The following is a 9,570-nucleotide window of genomic DNA, read 5'->3' on the forward strand; positions in this document are numbered from 1 at the left end:
CTAAGCTTCTCTTCCCTTGGAATCCATTCCGTAACCCTCAATGACCATCGGTTATCTTCCCTCCTCATTGCGTATCCTGCCCATGCCCCTTTCTTTTTCTTGATTTCAACTAAGATGTCATTAAGTCGCGTTTGTTCCCTCACCCAATCTGCTCTTTTCTTATCCTTGAACGTTACACCTATCATTCTTCTTTCCATAGCTCGTTGTGTCGTCCTCAATATGAGCAGAACCCTTTTCGTAAGCCTCAAGGTTTCTGCCCCATAGGTGAGTGCTGGTAAGACAGAGGTATTATATACTTTCCTCTTGAGGGGATAACGGCAACCTGCTATTCATCATCTGAGAATGCCTGCCAAACGCACCCCAGCCCATTCTTGTTCTTCTGAATATTTCTGTCTTATGATCCGCATCCGCTGTCACTACCTGACCTAAGTTGGTGTATTCCCTTACGACTTCCAGGGCCTCGCTGCCTATTGTAAATTGCAGTTTTCTTCGGAGACTGTTAAGCATTACTTTAGTTTCCTGCAGATTAATTTTTAGACCCACTCTTCTGCTTTGCCTATCCAGGTCACTGAACATGCATTGCAATTGGTCCCCTGAGGTACTAAGCAAGGCAATGTCATCAGCGAATCGCGAGTTACCAAGCTATTCTCGATTAACTTTTATCCCCAATTCTTCCCAATCCTTGTCTCTGAATACCTCCTGTAAAATAAAATGCCCAAATAAAACAAAGCATTTTGGGGGCCGTTGACCGTGCTGACGCAGTGTGATTTCTGCACAGTGCTCTAAATGTCAAAGTGAAAAAATGAAAAAAAGGTGTGGATAAACGACATGAGTAAGAATGACTCCCTTGCAGTGTGCATTCAGCTGTGCCGCTTTGCACTTTCCATTGCGCTTCAAGTGGTATAGACCGGGGGAATCCGACTGTCCATTTAAAACAAAGCATTGCGGGGACTTTTGACCATGCTGACGCAATGTGATTTCTGCCCAGTCCCCTATATGTCAACTTGATAAAATCAACAAGGCGTGGGTAAACGAAGGGACTAACAATGACTCCCAAGAGGTGCGACTAGAGCAGCACAGCTTTGCGCTGTCTGGTGTGGTTTACCTGTCATGCACCGGGGGAATCTCACTGTGCACTTAAAACAAATGATTGTGAAGGCTGTTGCCGATGCTGACACAATGTGATTTCTGCCCAGTGCTATTTAATGTCAACGTGAACAAATGCAAGAAGGTGTGTATGCGATGAGAGTAACAATGACTCCCTCGAGGTGCGACTAGAGCAGTGCGGCGCTTGCGCAGTCTGCTGCACTCCAACTGGCATAGATCGGGGGAATCCGACTGTCCATTTAAAACAAATGATTACGCGGGCCGTTCACCATGCTGACGCAATGTGATTTCTGCCTAGTGCTCTAAACGGCAAAGTGATGAAATAAAGAAATGCCTGGATAAAGGACAGGTGTAAGAGTGACTCCTGTGAGGTGCGGCTGGAGCAGTGCAGCTCTTGCGCGGTATGGTACGCCTCAACTGGCATGGACGGGCGGAATTCACTGTCCAAATGAAACAAAGCATTCTGGGAGCCAGTGCTCTAAATGTCAACGTGAAGAAATGCAAAAAGGTGGGTATAAAGGACAGGAGTAAGAATGACTCCCGTGCAGAGTTTATTGAGCAGTTTCGCTTTGTGCTATCCATTGTGCTTCATTTGGTATGGACCGGTGGAATCCAACTGTCCAATAAAACAAAGCTTTGCGAAGACTTTTGATCATGCTGACGTAATGTGACTTCTGCCCAGCGCTCTAAATGTCAACGTGAAGAAATGCAACAAGGCATGGCTACACAAAGCGAGTAACAATGGCTCTCTTGAGGTGCGGCTAGAGCAGTGTGGCGCTTGCGCTGCCTGGTGCGCTTCAACTGGCATGGACCGGGAGAATCCGACTCTCCAAATAAAACAATGCAATTTGAGGGCCATTGACCATGCTGACGCAATGTGATTTCTGCCCAGGTCTGTAAATGTCAACGTGCAGAAATGAAAAAAAGGCATGGTTAAACGACAGGAGTAAGAATGACTCCCTTGCAGTGTGGATTCAGGAGTGGCGCTTTATGCTATCTGTTGTGCATCAACTGGCATGGACCGGCTGAAACTGACTGTCCAATTAAAACAAAGCATTGCAAGGACTTTTGACGATGCTGACGCAATGTGATTTGTGCCCAGGGCTCTAAATGTCAATGTGAGGAAATGGAACAAAGCGTGGGTGAAGGACGTTAGTAACAATGACTCCCTTGAGGTGCGGCTAGAACAGTGCTGCTTTGCACTGTCTGGTGTGGTTCAACTGGAATGCACAGGGGGAATCTTACTGTGCTTTTAAAAGATATAATTGCGAGGGCGGTTGACCATTTTTATGCAAGGTGATTTGTGCCCAGTGCCCTAAATGTCAACCTGAAGAAATAGAACAAGGCGTGGGGGAGCTAAGTGAGTAACAATGACTCCCTTGAGCTGCGACTAGAGCAGTGCGGCTCTAGCGCTGCCTGGTGCGCTTCAACTGGGATAGATCGGGGTAATCCGACTGTCCATATAAAACAAATGATTGCGAGGGCCGTTGACCATGCTGACGCAATTTGATTTCTGCCTAGTGCTTTAAACGTGAAATAAATAAATTAAGGAAAGGGCTGGATAAACGACAGGAGTAACTATGACACCCTGTAGGTGCGGCTAGCGCAGTGCAGCTCTTGCGCGGTCTGGTGCGAATGAACTGGCATGGATTGACAGAATCCACTGTCCAAATAAAACAAACCATTCTGGGGGCCGTTGAGCATGCTGACGCAGTGTGATTTCTGCACAGTGCTCTAAATGTCGAAGTGAAAAAATGAAAAAAAAAGCGTGGATAAAAGACAGGAGTAAGAATGACTCCCTTGCAGTGTGGATTGAGCTGTGCCGCTTTGCACTTTCCGTTGCGCTTCAACTGGTATGGACCGGGAGAATCTGACTGTCCATTTAAAACAAAGCATTGCGAGAACTTTTGACCATGCTGATGCAATGTGATCTCTGCCCAGTCCCCTAAATGTCAACGTGATAAAATGCAACAAGGCGAGGGTAAACGAAGAGACTAACAATGACTCCCATGAGGTGGGACTAGAGTAGCGTGGCTTTGCACTGTCTGGTGTGGTTTACCTGGCATGCAACGGGGGAATCTAACTCTGCCATGAAAAGAAATGATTGCGAAGGCCGTTGACCATGCTGACACAATGTGATTTCTGCCCAGTGCTATTTAATGTCAACGTGAAAAAATGCAAAAAAGGTGTGTGTAAGCGATGAGAGTAACAATGACACCCTTGAGGTGTGACTAGAGCAGCGCAGCATTTGCACAGTCTGCTGCACTCCAGCTGGCATAGATCGGGGGAATCCGACTGTCCAATTAAAACAAATTATTGTGAGCGCCGTCGACCATGCTGACGGAATGTGATTTCTGCCCAGTGCTCTAAACGTCAAAGTGAAGTAATTAAAGAAAAGGACGGGTGAACGACAGGAATAACAATGACTCCCTCGTGGTGCGGCTATCGCAGTGCGGCTATTGCGTGGTCTTGTGCGCCTCAACTGGCATGGACCGGCGGAATCATCATCAGCATAGGCCTGGTTACGCCTACTGCAGGGCAAAGGCCTCTCCCATACATCTCCAACAACCCCGATCATGTACTAAGTGTGGCCATGTCGTCCCTGCAAACTTCTGAATCTCATGCGCCCGCCTAACTTTCTGCCGCCCTCTGCTAAGCTTCCCTTCCCTTGGAATCCATTCCGTAACCCTTAATGACCATCGGTTATCTTCCCTCCTCATTTCGTATCCTGCCCATGCCCATTTCTTTTTCTTGATTTCAACTAAGATGTCATTAACTCGCGTTTGTTCCCTCACCCAATCTGCTCTTTTCTTATCCTTTAACGTTACACCTATCATTCTTCTTTCCATAGCTCGTTGCGTCGTCCTCAATTTGAGCAGAACCCATTTCGTAAGCCTCCAGGTTTCTGCCCCATAGGTGAGTACTGGTAAGACACAGGTATTATATACTTTCCTCTGGAGGGGATAACGGCAACCTGCTAATCATCATCTGAGAATGCCTGCCAAACGCACCCCAGCCCATTCTTGTTCTTCTGAATATTTCTGTCTTATGATCCGCATCCGCTGTCACTACCTGACCTAAGTTGGTGTATTCCCTTACGACTTCCAGTGCCTCGCTGCCTATTGTAAATTGCGGTTTTCTTCGGAGACTGTTAAGCATGACTTTAGTTTCCTGCAGATTAATTTTTAGACCCACTCTTCTGCTTTGCCTATCCAGGTCACTGAACATGCATTGCAATTGGTCCCCTGAGGTACTAAGCAAGGCAATGTCATCAGCGAATCGCGAGTTACCAAGCTATTCTCGATTAACTTTTATCCCCAATTCTTCCCAATCCATGTCTCTGAATACCTCCTGTAAAATAAAATGCCCAAATAAAACAAAGCATTTTGGGGGCCGTTGACCGTGCTGACGCAGTGTGATTTCTGCACAGTTCTCTAAATGTCAAAGTGAAAAAATGAAAAAAAAGGTGTGGATAAACGACATGAGTAAGAATGACTCCCTTGCAGTGTGCATTCAACTGTGCCGCTTTGCACTTTCCATTGCGCTTCAACTGGTATAGACCGGGGGAATCCGACTGTACATTTAAAACAAAGCATTGCGGGGACTTTTGACCATGCTGACGCAATGTGATTTCTGCCCAGTCCCCTATATGTCAACTTGATAAAATCAACAAGGCGTGGGTAAACGAAGGGACTAACAATGACTCCCATGAGGTGCGGCTAGAGCAGCACAGCTTTGCACTGTCTGGTGTGGTTTACCCGTCATGCACTGGGGGAATCTCACTGTGCACTTAAAACAAATGATTGTGAAGGCTGTTGCCGATGCTGACACAATGTCATTTCTGCCCAGTGCTATTTAATGTCAACGTGAAGAAATGCAAGAAGGTGTGTATGCGATGAGAGTAACAATGACTCCCTCGAGGTGCGACTAGAGCAGTGCGGCTCTTGCGCAGTCTGCTGCACTCCGACTGGCATAGATCGGGGGAATCCGACTGTCCATTTAAAACAAATGATTACGCGGGCCGTTCACCATGCTGACGCAATGTGATTTCTGCCTAGTGCTCTAAACGGCAAATTGATGAAATAAAGAAATGCCTGGATAAAGGACAGGTGTAAGAGTGACTCCTGTGAGGTGCGGCTGGAGCAGTGCAGCTCTTGCGCGGTATGGTACGCCTCAACTGGCATGGACGGGCGGAATTCACTGTCCAAATGAAACAAAGCATTCTGGGAGCCAGTGCTCTAAATGTCAACGTGAAGAAATGCAAAAAGGTGGGTATAAAGGACAGGAGTAAGAATGACTCCCGTGCAGAGTTTATTGAGCAGTTTCGCTTTGTGCTATCCATTGTGCTTCATTTGGTATGGACCGGTGGAATCCAACTGTCCATTAAAACAAAGCTTTGCGAAGACTTTTGATCATGCTGACGTAATGTGACTTCTGCCCAGCGCCCTAAATGTCAACGTGAAGAAATGCAACAAGGCATGGCTACACAAAGCGAGTAACAATGGCTCTCTTAAGGTGCGGCTAGAGCAGTGTGGCGCTTGCGCTGCCTGGTGCGCTTCAACTGGCATGGACCGGGAGAATCCGACTCTCGAAATAAAACAATGCATTTTGAGGGCCGTTGACCATGCTGACGCAATGTGATTTCTGCCCAGGTCTGTAAATGTCAACGTGCAGAAATGAAAAAAAAGGCGTGGTTAAAGGACAGGAGTAAGAATGACTCCCTTGCAGTGTGGATTCAGGAGTGGCGCTTTATGCTATCTGTTGTGCTTCAACTGGCATGGACCGGCTGAAACTGACTGTCCACTTAAAACAAAGCATTGCAAGGACTTTTGACGATGCTGACGCAATGTTATTTGTGCCCAGGGCTCTAAATGTCAATGTGAGGAAATGGAACAAAGCGTGGGTGAAGGACGTTAGTAACAATGACTCCCTTGAGGTGCGGCTAGAACAGTGCTGCTTTGCACTGTCTGGTGTGGTTCAACTGGAATGCACAGGGGGAATCTTACTGTGCTTTTAAAAGATATAATTGCGAGGGCGGTTGACCATTTTTATGCAAGGTGATTTGTGCCCAGTGCCCTAAATGTCAACCTGAAGAAATAGAACAAGGCGTGGGGGAGCTAAGTGAGTAACAATGACTCCCTTGAGCTGCGACTAGAGCAGTGCGGCTCTAGCGCTGCCTGGTGCGCTTCAACTGGGATAGATCGGGGTAATCCGACTGTCCATTTAAAACAAATGATTGCGAGGGCCGTTGACCATGCCGACGCAATTTGATTTCTGCCTAGTGCTTTAAACGTGAAATAAATAAATTAAGGAAAGGGCTGGATAAACGACAGGAGTAACTATTACACCCTTTAGGTGCGGCTAGCGCAGTGCAGCTCTTGCGCGGTCTGGTGCGAATGAACTGGCACGGACTGACAGAATCCACTGTCCAAATAAAACAAACCATTCTGGGGGCCGTTGAGCATGCTGACGCAGTGTGATTTCTGCACAGTGCTCTAAATGTCGAAGTGAAAAAATTAAAAAAAAAGCGTGGATAAAAGACAGGAGTAAGAATGACTCCCTTGCAGTGTGGATTGAGCTGTGCCGCTTTGCACTTTCCGTTGCGCTTCAACTGGTATGGACCGGGAATATCTGACTGTCCATTTAAAACAAAGCATTGCGAGGACTTTTGACCATGCTGATGCAATGTGATCTCTGCCCAGTCCCCTATATGTCAACTTGATAAAATCATCAAGGCGTGGGTAAACCAAGAGACTAACAATGACTCCCATGAGGTGCGACTAGAGCAGCACGGCTCTGCACTGTCTGGTGTGGCTTACCTGGCATGCACTGGGGGAATCTCACTGTGCACTTAAAACAAATGATTGTGAAGGCTGTTGCCGATGCTGACACTATGTGATTTCTGCCCAGTGCTATTTAATGTCAACGTGAAGAAATGCAAGAAGGTGTGTGTAAGCGGTGAGAGTAACAATGACTCCCTTGAGGTGCGACTAGAGCAGTGCAGCTTTTGCACAGTCTGCTGCACTCCAGCTGGCATAGATCGGGGGAATCCGACTGTCCATTTAAAACAAATGATTGCGAGGGCCGTCGGCCATGCTGACGCAATGTGATTTCTGCCCAGTGCTCTAAACGTGAAACTGAAGTAAATAAAAAAAGGCATGGATAAACTACAGGAGTCACAATGACTCCCTTGTGGTGCGGCTATCGCAGTGCGGCTCTTGCGTGGTCTTGTGTGCCTCAACTGGCATGGACCGGCGGAATCATCATCAGCATCAGCCTGGTTACGCCTACTGCAGGGCAAAGGCCTCTCCCATACATCTCCAACAACCCCGATCATGTATTAAGTGTGGCCATGTCGTCCCCGCAAACTTCTGAATCTCATGCGCCCGCCTAACTTTCTGCCGCCCTCTGCTAAGCTTCTCTTCCCTTGGAATCCATTCCGTAACCCTCAATGACCATCGGTTATCTTCCCTCCTCATTGCGTATCCTGCCCATGCCCCTTTCTTTTTCTTGATTTCAACTAAGATGTCATTAAGTCGCGTTTGTTCCCTCACCCAATCTGCTCTTTTCTTACCCTTGAACGTTACACCTATCATTCTTCTTTCCATAGCTCGTTGTGTCGTCCTCAATATGAGCAGAACCCTTTTCGTAAGCCTCAAGGTTTCTGCCCCATAGGTGAGTGCTGGTAAGACACAGGTATTATATACTTTCCTCTTGAGGGGATAACGGCAACCTGCTATTCATCATCTGAGAATGCCTGCCAAACGCACCCCAGCCCATTCTTGTTCTTCTGAATATTTCTGTCTTATGATCCGCATCCGCTGTCACTAGCTGACCTAAGTTGGTGTATTCCCTTACGACTTCCAGTGCCTCGCTGCCTATTGTAAATTGCGGTTTTCTTCGGAGACTGTTAAGCATTACTTTAGTTTCCTGCAGATTAATTTTTAGACCCACTCTTCTGCTTTGCCTATCCAGGTCACTGAACATGCATTGCAATTGGTCCCCTGAGGTACTAAGCAAGGCAATGTCATCAGCGAATCGCGAGTTACCAAGCTATTCTCGATTAACTTTTATCCCCAATTCTTCCCAATCCATGTCTCTGAATACCTCCTATAAAATAAAATGCCCAAATAAAACAAAGCATTTTGGGGGCCGTTGACCGTGCTGACGCAGTGTGATTTCTGCACAGTGCTCTAAATGTCAAAGTGAAAAAATGAAAAAAAGGTGTGGATAAACGACATGAGTAAGAATGACTCCCTTGCAGTGTGCATTCAGCTGTGCCGCTTTGCACTTTCCATTGCGCTTCAACTGGTATAGACCGGGGGAATCCGACTGTCCATTTAAAACAAAGCATTGCGGGGACTTTTGACCATGCTGACGCAATGTGATTTCTGCCCAGTCCCCTATATGTCAACTTGATAAAATCAACAAGGCGTGGGTAAACGAAGGGACTAACAATGACTCCCATGAGGTGCGACTAGAGCAGCACAGCTTTGCACTGTCTGGTGTGGTTTACCTGTCATGCACCGGGGGAATCTCACTGCGCACTTAAAACAAATGATTGTGAAGGCTGTTGCCGATGCTGACACAATGTGATTTCTGCCCAGTGCTATTTAATGTCAACGTGAAGAAATGCAAGAAGGTGTGTATGCGATGAGAGTAACAATGACTCCCTCGAGGTGCGACTAGAGCAGTGCGGCTCTTGCGCAGTCTGCTGCACTCCAACTGGCATAGATCGGGGGAATCCGACTGTCCATTTAAAACAAATGATTACGCGGGCCGTTCACCATGCTGACGCAATGTGATTTCTGCCTAGTGCTCTGAACGGCAAAGTGATGAAATAAAGAAATGCCTGGATAAAGGACAGGTGTAAGAGTGACTCCTGTGAGGTGCGGCTGGAGCAGTGCAGCTCTTGCGCGGTATGGTACGCCTCAACTGGCATGGACGGGCGGAATTCACTGTCCAAATGAAACAAAGCATTCTGGGAGCCAGTGCTCTAAATGTCAACGTGAAGAAATGCAAAAAGGTGGGTATAAAGGACAGGAGTAAGAATGACTCCCGTGCAGAGTTTATTGAGCAGTTTCGCTTTGTGCTATTCATTGTGCTTCATTTGGTATGGACCGGTGGAATCCAACTGTCCATTAAAACAAAGCTTTGCGAAGACTTTTGATCATGCTGACATAATGTGACTTCTGCCCAGCGCTCTAAATGTCAACTTGAAGAAATGCAACAAGGCATGGCTACACAAAGCGAGTAACAATGGCCCTCTTGAGGTGCGGCTAGAGCAGTGTGGCGCTTGCGCTGCCTGGTGCGCTTCAACTGGCATGGACCGGGAGAATCCGACTCTCCAAATAAAACAATGCATTTTGAGGGCCGTTGACCATGCTGACGCAATGTGATTTCTGCCCAGGTCTGTAAATGTCAACGTGCAGAAATGAAAAAAAAGGCGTGGTTAAACGACAG

The sequence above is a fragment of the Dermacentor albipictus genome, unplaced genomic scaffold, assembly GCF_038994185.2.
Source record: "Dermacentor albipictus isolate Rhodes 1998 colony unplaced genomic scaffold, USDA_Dalb.pri_finalv2 scaffold_37, whole genome shotgun sequence".
In the NCBI taxonomy this organism is placed as follows: Eukaryota; Metazoa; Arthropoda; class Arachnida; order Ixodida; family Ixodidae; genus Dermacentor; species Dermacentor albipictus.